The following is a 15,850-nucleotide window of genomic DNA, read 5'->3' as shown; positions in this document are numbered from 1 at the left end:
CGGGAGAATCCTCTGGAGAAAGACGTGGCAACCCGCTCCAGTTTTCTTGCCTTGGAAATCCCATGGACAGAGGAGCCTGACGGGCTACAGTCTGAAGGGTCGCAAAGAGTCGGACACAACTTAGCAACTAAACAAGTAATACCTAGCAGTAGACATATACCTGACATGCAGTAGAGACTCAATCAGTGTTTGTTGAATCTCAGTGTTAGATCTGAGAAGGAGAGAGGAATTTGAGAGCCTTTGTCACCAGTATCTAGAATCATTATGTCACTATTACTTCATTACGTCATTTAGCTATAACTGAAGTCTGGAGCTGGAGATATCCAGATACTGCATCAGGATTTTATCATTTCAGTCAATTGGCAAAATTTCACATCATTGCTCACCATTCTTGCAACATCTTTTTCCTCTCCCCTGTCCCACAAATGCAAACACTTCAAGTGTCTCCATAGACTGCTGGACAAATGAAATGCCCTGTGATATGAAAATTAATTACCACAATAGTCTCTGTCTTTCCAAATGCAGGCAAGAGCCTTTGACTTTTTGTTCTTCTCATCATTTCTATGAAATCCTAGACCATTATTGCTGACTTTTTAAAACTAATTTTTATTGGAATATAGTTGCTTTACAATGCTGTGTTTCTGCTTTACAGCAAAATGAATCAGCCACGCATACACCTGTATCCCCTTTCTTTTGAACCTCCTTCCCTTTCAGGTCACCACAGGGCATTAGAGTTTCCTGTGATATATAGTATGTTCTCAGTAGTTATCCATCTTATACACAGTATCAATAGCGTATATGTGTTCATCCCAATCTTGCAGTTCCTCCCACCCCACCCCCACTCTCCCCTTTGGTACCCATGTATTTGTTCTCTAGGTCTGTGTCTCTTTCTGCTTTGCAAATAAGATTATCTAAAATAAAAAGAAATTAAATTGGGTCATGTGTAGAGGCATGGGTGGACCCAAGGAGTGTCATACAGAGAGAAGCAAGTCAGAAATACTGTATACTAATGCACATATGTAAAATCTAGAAAAATGGTACAGATGGTCTCATTTGCTGACTTTTTTTTTTTTAATAGGGCACCCAGATTGAGAATTCATAAACCACAACATTCTAGAAATTTACTGGAGCCTGGGAGCTTCCCATTCAGCCTTTGTTCTTAATACTGCTTCTGCCTTAAGTTCATTGAGAGCTGCTTTAAGACAGTGCCCAGCTTACCTTTTCACTTCATTACAGTCTGGCAAATCGGTTTCAGCATCCAGTTTTCTGGGTTTGGTGGTGATGGTTGTGTTGTGAGCTTTGGCAGTGTCGGCACTGGCAGCTGAGAGCCCCTGATTCACAGTCCTGTGCTTTATTTGCCAAGTGTAGACATAACCCGAAGCTAGAAGAGCCCACAGGAGGAGGAGGGGGAAGCTGGTAACCACCCCCCACCGAACATTGTGTGCTTTGCAGAGAGGAAATGAGTACCCATGAGGCTGGCTTGTTCCCCTCACCCTATCTCTTCAGTGCAGTTTTTCCAATAATTTAATAACATTCACAGGGATATTAGATTAATTGGATTTTAATTCCGAATGACTGTGAAAGCAGAGAAATGAGTCACCAGCTCATACTAATGAGAAGATCTATTAAAGGGCTCTTCTCTGATAGACATATACAGCAGGGTTATAAATATTTCATATCCAATTAATTGAATTTTGGCCCCTATATATGACACTGCCCTGAAACATCAATCAAAAGGGACCAGAGAAAGAACAGAGGGACGGAAGAAACACGAAACGCTTCTTTGGAATAGCAACTATTTCTTGGGTCCTCGCCCACCCTCCCAGCCCCATGATGTGCTCCCCCCACAACCCAGAGAACCCCTGCCATTCGCCCAGGGCCTGCAGAGAGGAGCTGGAAGCATTCACACCAACTGCAGCTGCTTCCATACGGCGGGGAAATTAATGTTAATTAATCAGACAGCAGTTTTATACAGGGCTGTGTGCAGAAGGTTATTCGAGTCCTGCTGCAAATAGATTTATAGGTGTAATTGCCATGTTGAATGACCCTCTGTAAATAGGCTCATTAAACTGGCCATCAGTCAAAAAGTCTAATTGAAGCCATGCAGTAGCCTGCCATCGGGAGCAAGCGGCTCCTGATAAACAGAGCTGGCCCACAGCAGCCCGCGCTCTGGACCGCGCAGATAGAGCTGCTGGCCAGCCTTCAGGTGGTCCGGCTTCTCTTGTCTCCACTGGTTCATTATCTCAGCAGGAAGTCTCCTTCCTACCCTGCTTTACCCTCTTCCCCTCTCTTGGTCCCAGGAGACCCTGTGAGTCTGCGACGGCAAGCACAGGGTGGAACGTGCGGGCATGGCAGGAGCCGTTACCACCCTGTGGTCTGTTATCTCTCCCGTGTGGTCACGACTGGGAAGGGACAAGCAACTGGCCCCACACAGGGCCCACCCCTGGGCATCCCCCGGCCATCTACCAGCTCCTTGTTGAACTCCTATTCTCCTTTTTTTCTTCCCATACCCCCATGTAGAAAGAATAAATATGAATTATTTTTCTCTAGTTGGGGGGGGGGGGGTGAACTGTACATCTAAGCTCTCCTTGTTTATCACAGCATTTATTATAAGAGTAAAAATTAGAAACAACCTACATAGCCATCAACAGGAGTCTGAGTATTCCGATTGTGATCTTTTTTAGACAATAAAATACTAAGCAAATATTAAATACGACTTTTAGGGAGATCCAGATTTATTCATCCAGAAAGCTGTCCAGGATGTACATTTGTACAGAAGAAACAGATTACACAATAGTAAAACAGTGATCTGACATGGTATATCATTATCTGTGGCTGAATATGCAGAGAAAATGTGATTTTTATTTTCCCTTGGAGCTCATCTCTTCCTTCTCATAATCTCCCATTTAGTAGCTAGTGGAATAAAAAGAAAAAAAAAAACATTAAGTCTCTAATCTTAGTTAAATTTAGTCCAGTCTGATCACGTAAACAGTCCTTTCATCTCACACTCTTTTAGAAAAACTTCTGCTTCTGGAAGGCTCCCTGTGATAATTTCATGTGTCAACTTGATGGGGCCACAGGGGCCCAGATATTTGGCCAAAAGTTACTGTGGGTGTGTCTGTGAGGGTGTTTCTGGATGAGGTTAACATCTTACACGGTAGACTGAGCAAAGTAGGTTGCCCTCCCCTGTGGGTAGGCTTCATCCAATCTGATGAAGGCCAGACAAGGACATAAAGGCTGAATAACAGAAAATTCACTCTCTCTCTCTGCTGTCTTTGAGCAGAGCATCAGTCTGCATCTGCCTTCAGACTAGAATTATACCAGGGTCTCTCTTGGGTCTTCAGTTTGCCAGCTATAGACCTTGGGACTTCTCAGCCTCCCTGATCATGGGAGCAAATTCCGTGGGTGGGTGGGTGGGAGGATGGATGGATGTAGAAATATCTCTTTATCGGTTCTGCTTCTCTGGAGAATCCTTACTAGTAAGCTCCCTTTGCCCACTTCTCTTCCCCAGGTGATACCCAGGTGTGTGATCTGAGGGCTGTGTGTGATGGTACAAGAAGAGTCAGGTCTTCTGAGAATGGGGCCCTATCTCCTTTTCCTGCCAGTTCTTGAGCCAGCTTCACAGGCTGCTGATCTTTCTCAGCTTTCCCAGAACCAGAGCTCCTTCCTGCCCAAATTGGATTCACCTAAAATTTCATGGGCCTCAGACCCCAAGTCTCCGCCAAGGTCTCTATCCAGTCTGCAGGCCTGATGGCCCGTCCCAGCCTCTGCGTCTGAGTCATTGGACCCTTCCTGGGGAAACTCCCAAAGCAGGTCCACTGGAACTCCATCCATTGTCCATCCCATGTGGAAACTTGGAGATCAGGAAACAAACTTCAGGCCTCCTTTGGTCTGACTATACCCACTTTTGTGATGCTGCAGATGTATCCTGGCTGGGTCAGGGCTAACTGAGAGGAAATCCCTTCCCAGAGCCCTGAACCAGGGGTCAGAACAAGGACCTGTTTCTGCCTTTTACCCTCACTTATAAAACACATCTCTCCATACCAGGGCCCTGATCCACGGACATCAGGACAAAGTGGTCAGAGTCTTAATTGCCTCCTTTTATCGCCCTTAAGTTTCCTTCCCACCATCATCCAGGGCTGGAAAAAATTGTCTTCCTTCTACTTTCCCTGCAGCATCCTTCTTTTGCTTACAAGTTCCAGTATTGGGATGGCCAGGCCCCTTAATATATGGGAGGGAAGAAATCAAGTTACCTAGAAAGCTGAGAACAATAAGCTGTTTACTCTCCTACTCTGTAACCTATTTCTTTATGTCAGAAGCTGGAAATTCATTTGCTCTTTCCTTTGTATACCTTCTTTACTTTATCTTTTAATTAACATATAATTGACATGTAATATATTAGTTTCAGATGTACAAGATAGTGATTCAATATGTTACAAAATAATTACAGTAAGTTAACAACATCACATATAGTTAGAAATTTTTATTCTTGGTATGAGAACTTTGGAAGTCTACACTCTTGCAGCTTTCAAATACACAATATGGTATGTTTAACTGTAGTCACCATGCTGTATATGATATCTCCATAACTTATTTCTTTTATAACTGGAAGTTTGCACCTACACCCTCCTTCACCCACTTCCCCAAGCCCATACAACCTACCTCTAGGCAAACAGCCAATCTGCTCTATATATTTGAGTTCATGGGTTTTTTTTTTTTAATTCTGATTTTTTTTCTTTTTGAGGTTCATATATAGGTAAGATCATGTGGTATTTGTCTTTCTCTGATCTATTTCACTTAGCATAATACCCTCACAGTTCATCCATGTTGATACAAATGGCAGGATTGTCTTCTTTTTGTGGCTGAATAACATTCATTGTACATATATACCACATTTTCTTTATCCATGCTTCTGTTGATGGACACAGATTATTTCTATGTTGTGGTTATTATGAATAAGGCTGCTATGAACATGAGAATGCAAGACAGTGATTTTGTTTCCTTCAGATAAATACCCAGATGTGGAATTGCTAGATCACATGCTATTAATAGTTCGATTTTTCAGTTTTTTTTTTGAGGAAACCTCATATTGTTTTTCATAGTGGCTTCACCAATTTACATTCCCAACAAGCATGCACAAGGGTTCTCTTTTTTCCACATCTTAGCCAACACTTATTTCTTGTCTTTTTAAGTAAGAGCCATTCTAACAGGTATGAAGTGATATCTCAGTATGGTTTTGATTTGCATTTCCCTGTTGGTTAGTGATTTTGAGCACCTTTTCTTACAACCGTTGGTCATTTCTGTGTCTTTGGGGAAATGTCTGTTCAGATCCAGTGCCCATTTTTTAACTGGACTTTTCCCCTAAGTGATGTAAGTTTTAAAAACATTTTGATGTTAACGTTTTATCAGATATGATTTGTAAATGTCTTCCCATTCCATGGGTTGAGTTTTTTCCTTTTTTGGAGAGTTTCCTTTGCTGTACAGAAGTTTTCTAGCTTGATGGAGTCCCACTTGTTTATTTTGCTGATGCTACCTGTTCTTTTCAGGTCAAATCCAAAATACCATGCAAGACAATACGATGTCAAGTTCACCCCCATGTTTTCTTCCGGGAGTTTTATGGTTTCAGGTCTAACATTCAAGTCTTCATCCATTTTGAGTTGATTTTTGTGTATGGTGTAAGATAGTGGTCCAGATTCATTCTTTTGCATGTAGCTGTCCAGTTTTCCCAATACAGTTTAACTCTCTTTTGTATATTCTTTGTATATTCCCCATTGTATATTTGTATATTCCCCGTTGTATATTTGTATAGTCCCCATTGTATATTCTTGTCTCATTTGCTGTAAACTAATTGATCATATATGCGCGGGTTTATTTCTCAGTTCTCTGTTCTCTTCCATTGTTCTACGTGCATACTTTCACACCAATACTCTACTGTCTTAACAAGTATAGCTTTGGGATATAGTGTGAAATCGGGCCTCCCAAGTAGCTCAGATGGTAAAGAATCTGTCTGCAGTGCAGGAGACCTGGGTTTGATCCCTGGGTCAGGAAGATCCCCCCAAGAAGAGAATGGCAACCCACTCCAAAATTCTTGCCTGAAGAATTCCATGGACAGAGGCCTCTGGTGGACAACAGTCCATGGGGTCACAAAGAGTCAGACATGACTAAGCAACTAACACACAGAGTGTGAAGTCAGAAGGTGTGGGTTCTTTCTCAAGATTTCTTTGGTTGCCTGGAGTCTTTTGTGACTCCATACAAATTTGGGGGTTGTCTGTTCTGTTTCTATGAAAAATGCTACTGGAATTTTCACATGGATTGCATTACAACAACATAGTATAGTTTGAAGTCAGGAAGCATGACATTTCCAGTTTTGTTCTTTCTCAGAATTGTTTTGGCTATTTGGGGTCTTTTGTGGTTCCATGCAAATTTTAAGATTATTCTGGTTTAGTGAAAAAATGCTATTGGTATCTTGATAGGAGCTGCATTGAATTTATATAATGCTTTGAATAGTATGGCTTTTAACAATATTAATTCTTCCAGTGCCTGAGCATGGTGTATCTTTCCAACATTTATGTCATCTTTATCTTCATTGATTAATATCTTATTGTTTTCAAGGTACATGTCTATCACCTCCTTGGTAAATTTATTCTTAGGTATTTTTTTCTTTTTAATGCAATTATAAGTGCAACTGTTTTCTTAAAGTTTCTTCTGGTAGCTTGTTATTAATATATATAAATGTATCAGTTTCTGTGTATGTATTTTGTATCTTGCAACTCTACTGAATTCATTTATTCTAATAGTGTTTTGGTGGAGTTGTTAGGGTTTCCTATACATGTGACATGTGGCATCATGTCATCTGCAAATAGTGACAGTTTACTTCTTTCTTTCCAATTTTTTTGCCTTTTATTTCTTTTTCCTGGCAACTGATGCAACTGGGACTCTAAATACTCTGTTTAATAAAAGCAACAAAAGTGGGCACCCTTGTTTTGTTTCTGATCTTAGAAAGCTTTCGCCTTTTGTTATTGAGTAGGATGTTAGGTGAGTATGATGTTAGCTGTGGGTTTGTCATATGTGGCCTTTATTGACTATCTATCATCACGCCATTGTGATTAGAAAAGATGCTTAATATGATTTCAGCATTCTTAAATGTATTGAGACTTGTTTTGTGGCTTAACATGTGATCTATTCTGAAGAATGTTCCATGTATATTTTGTAGGGGAGAAAACATTTTTCTCTACCCTTCTAGTTGTTTAGGCTGTTTTAATGAAAATTAACATAAGACATGTTATGTTATTAAATTTAAAAAAATTAATTTCATACTTATGGAGGTTCCATAGATATGGAACCAAAAAAGTAACTGAAGCAGGGTGTTTATACACCATTTTAGACAAAGAACCAATTATTTGTAAAGTTTTGACAAAACAAAGGGGTTATTGCTTGGAATAACAAGCTAATGCAGAAGTAGCAAAGTTTGTTTCTTTAACCTTCTCAATTTCTCTATCTCTGGGGACTAGGATGCCCTCCATCTCCCTGGCATAGGGAGGAAAACTTCCCATGGGAGTTTGCTGTTTTCAGGGGAGCAAAGGAGAGTCAGAGTGTTCTTTTTGTACTGGTTGTTTCTCAAGTAACCTTTATTCAAAACAATATGCTACTTTGGCATATTTGAAGAAACTCATCCTTGAACCCCATCAGTTCTCTCCTCTGGGAGCTTCACATGTTAGAAGCTGAGGTTGGTATATTGCTCAGTTATTTCATTTAATTAATTTCTTCGCCTTAAAAATAGGTCAGTTCAGTTAAACAGGAATGTCTCATTCTATGAGGTAATGATGCAGCTGGGCATCATTACCAAAGTTAGGCCTGTATTGTGCAAGAAATCAAGTATCAGGACTTCCCTGGTGGCCCAGTGGCTAAGACTTCATCTTGGAATGCAAGGGATGTAGGTTCGATCTCTGGTTGGGGAGCTAAGATCCACATGCCTCACAGCCAAAAAACCAAAACATAAAACAGAAACAATATTGTAACAAATCAAATAAAGACTTTAAAAATGGTCTGCATCCCCCCAAAAAAATCTTAAAAAAAGAATCATGTATTTAATAAGGTGTGCATGCTGCGTGCTCAGTAGCTTCAGTTGTGTCCAATTCTTTGTGACCCTATGGAACTATAGCCCGCCAGGCTCCTCTGCCCATGGGATTCTCCAGGCAAGAATACTGGAGTGGGGTGCCATGGCCTCCTCCAGGGGAGCTTCCCAACCCAGGGATGGAACCTGCATCCCTTATGTCTCCTGCACTGGCAGGTGGGTTCTTTACCACTAGCACCACCTGGGCACTTAGGTGGGAACAACAGAAAAGCAATGGTTAATGATTATAGCAAACTATAAACCAGTTTCTGAGATCCAGGGGTTAGACAGTAGAGAAAATTACCAGATATTGGACTCAAAGCGTTCCCCAGACTGAGGACAGGCAGTGAGGACTTGATAGGTTTTCCTGGTTTGCAGTTGAATGCCTTTCAGTTGGTCTTCTGAATAGCCCACACAGCAACCCGTATGAAGATTGTACGTGAGTTGTGGTGATTTCTCTGAAGTTTCTATCAAGTTGTCCAACTTTAGTTTGCATAGCTTTAGAAAAAGGGCAGTTTTAGTTCTTAATGATTTCAAATCAAAAGGGTAGAAGAAAAATTGGAAATATTAGTTTGGAGAGTTGTCGCCAAATTTCAAGGAAACTAGAAGAATTCAGGTTCTAGTCCAGTTTACAGGTAGAAAACAAAACCTGAAAGATAATTAATAGAAAGTGAAAATGTTAGTTGCTCAGTCATGTTTGAATCTTTGAGACCCCATGGACTGTAGCCTGCCAGAATCCTCTCTTCATGGAATTCTCCAGGCAAGAATATTGGAGTGGGTAGCCATTCCCTTCTCCAGGAGATCTTCCCTACCCAGGGATTGAACCTGGGTCTCCCACATTGCAGGCAGATTCTTTACCATCTGAACCACCAGAGAACTAGAATTCAATATCCATAAATGTATATTACTGAAACATCATTTTTTTCTACAGACTCTCCCATTTCTATCAAAGATAAACCACAGTAAGATTAATTTGCTTGCAAATTCAATTGAGTTTTATTAAACTTGGCTTGATTGATTATTTACATAAGCACATCAAATATAGCAGCTGGCCATATTTTAATTTTCCTTCCTGGAACTTCTCATAAGGAATAGCAGACTGAACTTGTAAAAGCCTCTTGTGGGTAAAGACTTCCCCTGCAATATCTACATTTATGAGTGAGTCTCTCTTCTCAAGGCCTTCCAAATATCCTGAGGTTTTTGTACCTAATAAAAAGTAACCTCCCTTACATGGCAAGACTCTTAGAAACCCTGTAAGCAACATACCAGGCTTTTTTCCCCAAGGGCTTTATTGGCTCCATAAACTCAATTTTAGTTCCTGAAAGCTGTCTAGTCACATTTAAGTCAATGCAAAATCTTTTTTTTTTTCAATGCAAAATCTTAAGTATGACATTTCAGTCAAAACCTGGTAACATGACCAACATTTTCCATTGTGTCCTGTTACAAGGAGTTGTTCAGTCACTCAGTCTTGTCCGACTGTTTGCGACCCCATGGTCTGTAGCCTACCACGCTCCTCTGTCCATGGGATTTTCCAGGCAAGAGTACTGGAATGGGTTGCCATTTCCTTCTTCAGAGGACATTTCCAACCCAGGGATTGAACCTGGGTCTCCCACATTGTAGGCAGACACTTCACCATCTGAGCCACCAGGGAAGTCCATGTCCTTCACTGTCTCCCGGACACTGCTCAAACTCATGTCCACTGAGTGGTGGATGGTAATGCCATCCATCCATCTCATCCTCTGTCACCCCCTTCTCCTCCTGCCTTCAATCTTTCCCAGCATCAGGGTCTTTTCCAGTGAGTCAGCTTTTTACATCAGGTGGCCCAAGTATTGGAGCTTCAGCATCAGTCCTTCCGATGAATATCCAGGCCTGATTTCCTTTAGGATTGACTGGTTTGATCTCTTTGCAGTTCAAGGGACTCTCAAGGCTCTTCTGCAGCACCACAGTTCAAAAGCGTCAATTCTTCGGTGCTCAGCCTTCTTTATCATCCAACTCTCACATCTGTACATGACTACTGGAAAAATCATAGCTTTGACTCTAGGGAACTTTGTCAACAAAATGATGTCTCTGCTTTTTAATATGCTATCTAAGTTTGTCATAGCTTTTCTTCCAAGGAGCAAGCATCTTATAAGAAGAACAGATTCTTATTGAACTCATGCAGACAATTGTATTGCCATGAAAATAATATTCACTGAGAGTCTCTGAATGCTGGAGGGATTAGGCAGAGAGAAAAGTAAATGTTTCATCTTTGTTTACAAAGTTACATTTCATCAAATTGCTATAAATCATATCACTTAAGAAAAAGTTTTCTTAAATCTGGAAAACATAAACATGTTTAAAAAACAGCAGTACTTAAAGTCGTAATAAATTATAATCACCTTTCTCAGTTCATTTAGTCCCATGTTTAATGCTTGTTAGTCTTGATCTTTTGCTAGAAGTTTTACAAAGCCATCAGTCTCTCCATTAGGATTCTATAAATTGTTATTTAGTTCAAGGGTAATGTCTGAAAAGTTATCAGAAACCTGTATTGTAGAGTACTTGTTAGAATCCTCCATGAATACCTAAAGATGAAGCACTTTTGTAGGGACACTTGTAAAATTGTTAGAGTAAAATATTAACTGTAAATGATAAGACTTTAAAATGGCCATAGTCAAATATCTAATGAGGGTTGCAATTAGTAAAGAATTTGGTTATTTCTGTGCCACATAATACTTCAAGATAATAACAATAATTACAAATGATAACATATCAGGACATATCAGATTTCTAGGAATTCCATACAATTTCTGGAATACTTATAATAAAAACATAATCTTCATAAGTATAATCTAAGAAAAGTTTTGCATTACTTATTTGAAAATGCTTCCTACGTGACTTAACATATCAAATAAGCTCTACTTTAGGGCAACATCATTTTAGAAGGAGAGAGAACAAATCTTTTGAAATGTTCCAAGGACCCTCTGAAAATTCCTAAAATTAATTTGAGGTCAAAAAGACTTTGTGTAGAATTGGATTGTGGGGGCAGCAGTGAGAAGTTTGTCGAAAATTTCAAAATATTTGGTCATATAGGATCACAGGGCACTGTGAAACAGTGGCTAACAAAATAGTTAACTGGTTAACCAAAGTGACAGTCACAGACCTCACGGGGTGGGCAGCGCCAGCTCTGGTGTCATCTATGGGGAGGTGCTGCGTGTGACACCTGAGACCCCGGACGCAGCAGAAACAAGGGCGCCCCAGGGCGTGTCTCATCCCAGCAGCAGCTCCAGCTTCTAGGAGCTGGTGCAGAAGGAGGCACTCTGCGGCTGCTGTCAGCTGGGGTCAGCATCAGCGAGGATGGTGGGAAACCCCTGCAGCAAAGGCTGCAAACATCCACGTGGTGGGCCTTGCTGGGGTTCCGCTGCTCTCCTCCTCTGTGGTGAGCTTCCCCCAAGGGATCCCTCCTGGTGCTGAGCTGCTCTAAACTAGGGTATGGGATGACCCAAACCAAGTATGTTCTGTACTTTTCTATGCTGCCGTCCTTGGTTTTTGGATCCACAGGAAATCTGCTGGTTGTTTGTAGTCCAGAGATTTCCCTGTTTACTTCCATTTGTAGCTGCTTATACACTGTTCCTGTTTTGTGTGTGTGTATGTTAGGCGGGGAGACCGATATTGGGACCTCCTTGCCTTCCATCTTGCTGATGTCATTCTCATCTCCTATAAAAGAGTTTTTAAAACTCTTGTGTGAATCTACTCTAGGTTTTTGCTTTGTGGTTGCCATGAGGCTTACTTAGAATATCTCATAAATGACGCAGTCTATTTTAAGCGGATAGAAACCTAATTTTTATTGCCTACCAACACTTCACGTTTTTGCTCCTCAGCTTTTATCTTTTTTATGTCATTTTTTACTGCTGTTTATACTGTATATTCATTAACAAATGTAGTAGTTATAACTATTTTTAACACTCTTCTCCTGGAATCTTTGTACTACGGATAAGTGGTTAACACATCATCTTGTTATAGATTTAGTTTTCAAAGTCTGTGTAATTACCTTTACAAGTGTGTTGTCTCCTTCCATCTTTTTCATGTCACTAATTAGCCTCTTTTCATTTCAGCTTGAAATATTTTTTGCAAGGCAGGTCTAGTGATGACAGGCTCCCTGAGCTTTTCTTCGAGACAGTTTCTCTTTCCCCTTCATATCTGGAAGGTAATTTAGCTAGGCAGAGTATTCTTGACTGGCAGTTTTTTTCCTTCAACACTTTGAATGTGTCATTTGACCCTTTCCTGTCCTGTAAGGTTTCTGTTAAAATCTGTGGTTAACCTAATGGGGCTCCTTTGTAGGTTATAACCTTTCCCCCCCCTCTACCCCCAACTGCTTTTAAAATTCTCACTTTCTTTGATTTTTGACAGTTTCACCATAAAAAAAGTTTCTTGGAGAAACTCTTTTTGCATGGAGATAAGAAGGTGAGCCACTAGCCTAGTGAACTTGGATGTCCAAGTCTTTCCCCATGTTTGGGAAGTGCTGAGCTATTATTTCTGAGCTTTAAATAAAGTTTCTGCCCCTCTCTCCTGCTCCTCTCCTGGTGGAAACCCTATTACTCTAATATTTATGGGGTTTTGATGGAGTCCTTTAGATCATGTGTGCTTTTTGCACCTTCTCATTTTTTTCTTTGTTCTATTCTGACTGGGTTATTTTAAATCCCTTTTCTTTAGTTCACTTATTCTATCTTCCATTTGCTCCACTCCACTGCAGTTTTTCTCTCCTGCCTTTTTCATTCAGTTCATTGAATTCCTCAGCTTTAGAATCTCTGTTTTTATGATTCCCATCTCTTTGGTAAATATCTCACTTTGTTCATGTATGTTTTTCCTGATTTCATTGAATTATCTTTCTGAGTTTTCTTGCAGTTCATCGAGCTTCTTCCAAACCATCATTTTGAATTCTTTATCAGTTAGATCACAAAATCCCACAACTCTGAACTTGGGTTTTGGATAATTATTGCTATCTTTGGGTGATAACACATTTTATTAATTTTTCTATGAATTATTTTTAATTAATTTTTTTCATACAGTGTTTAAAGGTTACTTTCCATTTATACTCATTATAAAACATTGGCTATATTTCCTGTATTGTGCAATAATTTCCTTGAGTCTGCCTTACACCCAACAGTTTGTGCCGCCCGCTCTCCCACCCCTGTAGTGCCCCTCCTCCTCACTGGTGACGTCTAGTTTGTTCCCCATATCTGTGTCTGCTTCCCTCTTATTATAGTCACCAGTTTGTTGTATTTTTTAGATGCCACATATAAGTGATATCATACAGTATTTATCTTTCTCTTCTGATTTATTTCACTTAGAATTATGCCCTCCAAGTCTATATGTTGCTGCAAATGAAAAAATTTTCTTCTTTTTATGACTGGGTAGTATTGCATTGTGTGTGTGTACATACACGGTGTTGTTGGTGTATACTTTTATCATAGCCTCATATGATCCTTTGTATTTCTGTGGTATCTGTATAATGTCTCCTTTTTCATTTATGGCATTGTTTATTTGGATTCTCCCTCCTTTTCCCCTTGATTAGTCTAGCTAAAAATGTCAAAATTTTTGTTAGGTCTCAAAAAGCCAACTCTTGGTTTGGTTAATTTTTGTTTTTCTATTCTCTATATCATTTATTTCTGTTCTAATATTCTTTCCTCACACTAAGTTTGGGCTGAATTTGTTCTTTCTCTCATTCTTTAAGGCATTAGAATTAAGTTGTTTATTTGGGATCTTTGATTCTTTTTTTTTTTAATTTTTTTATTGGAGGATAGTTGCTTTATAGGATTGTGCTGGTTTCTGCCGTACATCGACATGACTAAGCCACAGGTATACACATGTCCCCTCCCTCTTGAACCTCCTTCCCACCTCCCACCCCTCTGGGTTGTCACAGAGCACTGGGCTGAGCTCCCTGTGTCACACAGCAAATTCCCGCTGGCTATGTGTTTTACATGTGTGTATGTTTCCATGCTTCCCTCTCAGTTCGTCCCACCCTCTCCTCCCCACACTGTGTCCGGAAGTCTGTTCTCTGCATCTGCGTCTCCACTGCTGCCCTGCAAATAGGCTCATCAGTACCTATCCCTCTTTTTAGATTCCATACACATGCATCAATATAGGCATTTACTTCTATAAACTTCCCTCTTAGAAATGTGTTTGCATCCCACAAATTTTGGTATATTGAGTTTCCATTTTCATTTGTCTCAAGATACTGTTTTACTTTGCCTTTAATGTTTTTCTTTCAATGTTTTGATATATGACCCCATTCTCTCCTGAATGTTTATGTTGACAAATCCTCTAATGGTTGTATGGTGGTTCCCTTGTATGTAACTTCTCTCTCTTTTCTCTTGCTTCTTTCAAAACTCTTTGACTTTTGACAATATATTTACGTGTCTCCATATAGCTTTATTCTGGTGCAACCTAGGTGGGGTCCTTTGGGCCTCTTGGATCTAGATGTCTGTTTCTCTTCTCACGTCTGTGAAGTTTCCAGCCATTACTGCTTTAAATATACTTTCTGTCCCTTTCTATTCTCCTTCTGGAACTTCCATAATGCAAACATCATTTCTTATAATTCTGTCCCGCAAGCACTGTAGGCTTTCTCCATTTTTCTTTCTGTTTAGTTTTTGTTCCTCTGTCTGAATAATTTCAAGTGCTATACATTGCTGATTCTCTCTTCTATTAATACATGGCCTAGTCTGCTTTGGCGCTCCCTATTGAATTCTTCAGTTCCATTACTGTACTTTCAACTCCAGGATTTCTTTGTTCTTATAGATTCTGTTTTGTTGTTGTTGAATTTCTTGTTTTCTTCATGCATTATCTTCCTAATTTCTTCTGTGTGTGTTCTTATAGTTCACTAAACTTCTTTAAAAGGATTATTCTGAATTCTTTTTCTGGCAGTTCATAGATCTGCACGTCTTTAGAGTCAGTTACTAGAAGTTTATTAGCTACCTTGGTGGGGTCATATTTATCTGATGTTTCATGCTCTTTTATCCCTTACATGGTCTCTGACACTTAAGTAATCTCTTCCTTCAGGCTTTACAGGTTTGCTTTGATAGAGATAGTACTTCACCAGTCAGCGGAGTTTGGGTTTCTGGACATGTCTTCTGGCTAACATCCTTGGGCACATGGGGCCTGCTGTTAAGGTCTATTTTTGTGAGCAAACTGTTCAAGCTCTGAGATCAGGGATGGAAGGTGCCACTTGCTATGAACAACTGTATAGAACTTCTGGCTTGGTTCCCTGCCAAGTTGCCTGAATTCTCTCATCTGGCTTACTGGGTGGCCAGAACTGGGTACTAGAATCAGCAGTAGGTGGGACAATGAATCAGCTTTCCTGACCTGGTTGGGTGGGAGGATGAGCCCCAGCACCCTACAGGAGCACACACTGAGTATCCCGGTCAGGTGAGGTCTCTAGTTCTGCTCTGCAGACAGGGAAAGCTGCATGCTGCGCTGCTTGTCCACTGTTTTAAGCGCAGCTGCTGGATGGGTTTCAGCCGCCCATGCGCCCTGGGCAGACTTCCCTGGCCAAGAGAGCTGAAGTTCGCATTCAGCAATAGATGCGGCTGTGAATCATTTTCCCTGTCTGAGCGCAACAAGAAAAGCAGCTCCAAAGCTCCTCAGGCTCTTCGTGCCCTTGACCCAAGCTGATCCTTCCCCCAAGTTTCTTGGCTGAACAGGGCCACTGGCTTGGCTCTGGGGGCAATCACCTCTGCCTTCCTATCTCTCAGCTCAAGCGTT

At 40.5% G+C, this 15,850-nt stretch overlaps 1 protein-coding gene across 2 annotated transcripts in view; it reads right to left on the bottom strand.

The window, feature by feature from the left end:
- Positions 1-2,713: 2,713 nt before the first annotated feature.
- Positions 2,714-15,850, bottom strand: part of MBOAT1 (membrane bound O-acyltransferase domain containing 1) — a 159,562-nt gene continuing 146,425 nt past the window's right edge. Inside the window, exon 15 of one of the 2 annotated variants that reach the window (XR_011251125.1) lies at positions 2,714-2,913. The gene's annotated coding sequence lies outside the window, so the exon portion shown is untranslated. Of the gene's footprint in view, positions 2,914-9,085; positions 10,322-15,850 lie in introns of those variants that run through there. The other variant, XR_011251123.1, reaches the window with a different exon arrangement.

The sequence above is a fragment of the Ovis canadensis genome, chromosome 20 (genome assembly GCF_042477335.2).
Source record: "Ovis canadensis isolate MfBH-ARS-UI-01 breed Bighorn chromosome 20, ARS-UI_OviCan_v2, whole genome shotgun sequence".
Classification (NCBI taxonomy): domain Eukaryota; kingdom Metazoa; phylum Chordata; class Mammalia; order Artiodactyla; family Bovidae; genus Ovis; species Ovis canadensis.
Note: the sequence above shows the minus strand (reverse complement) of the source record. Positions and strands in the feature narration are given on the sequence as shown.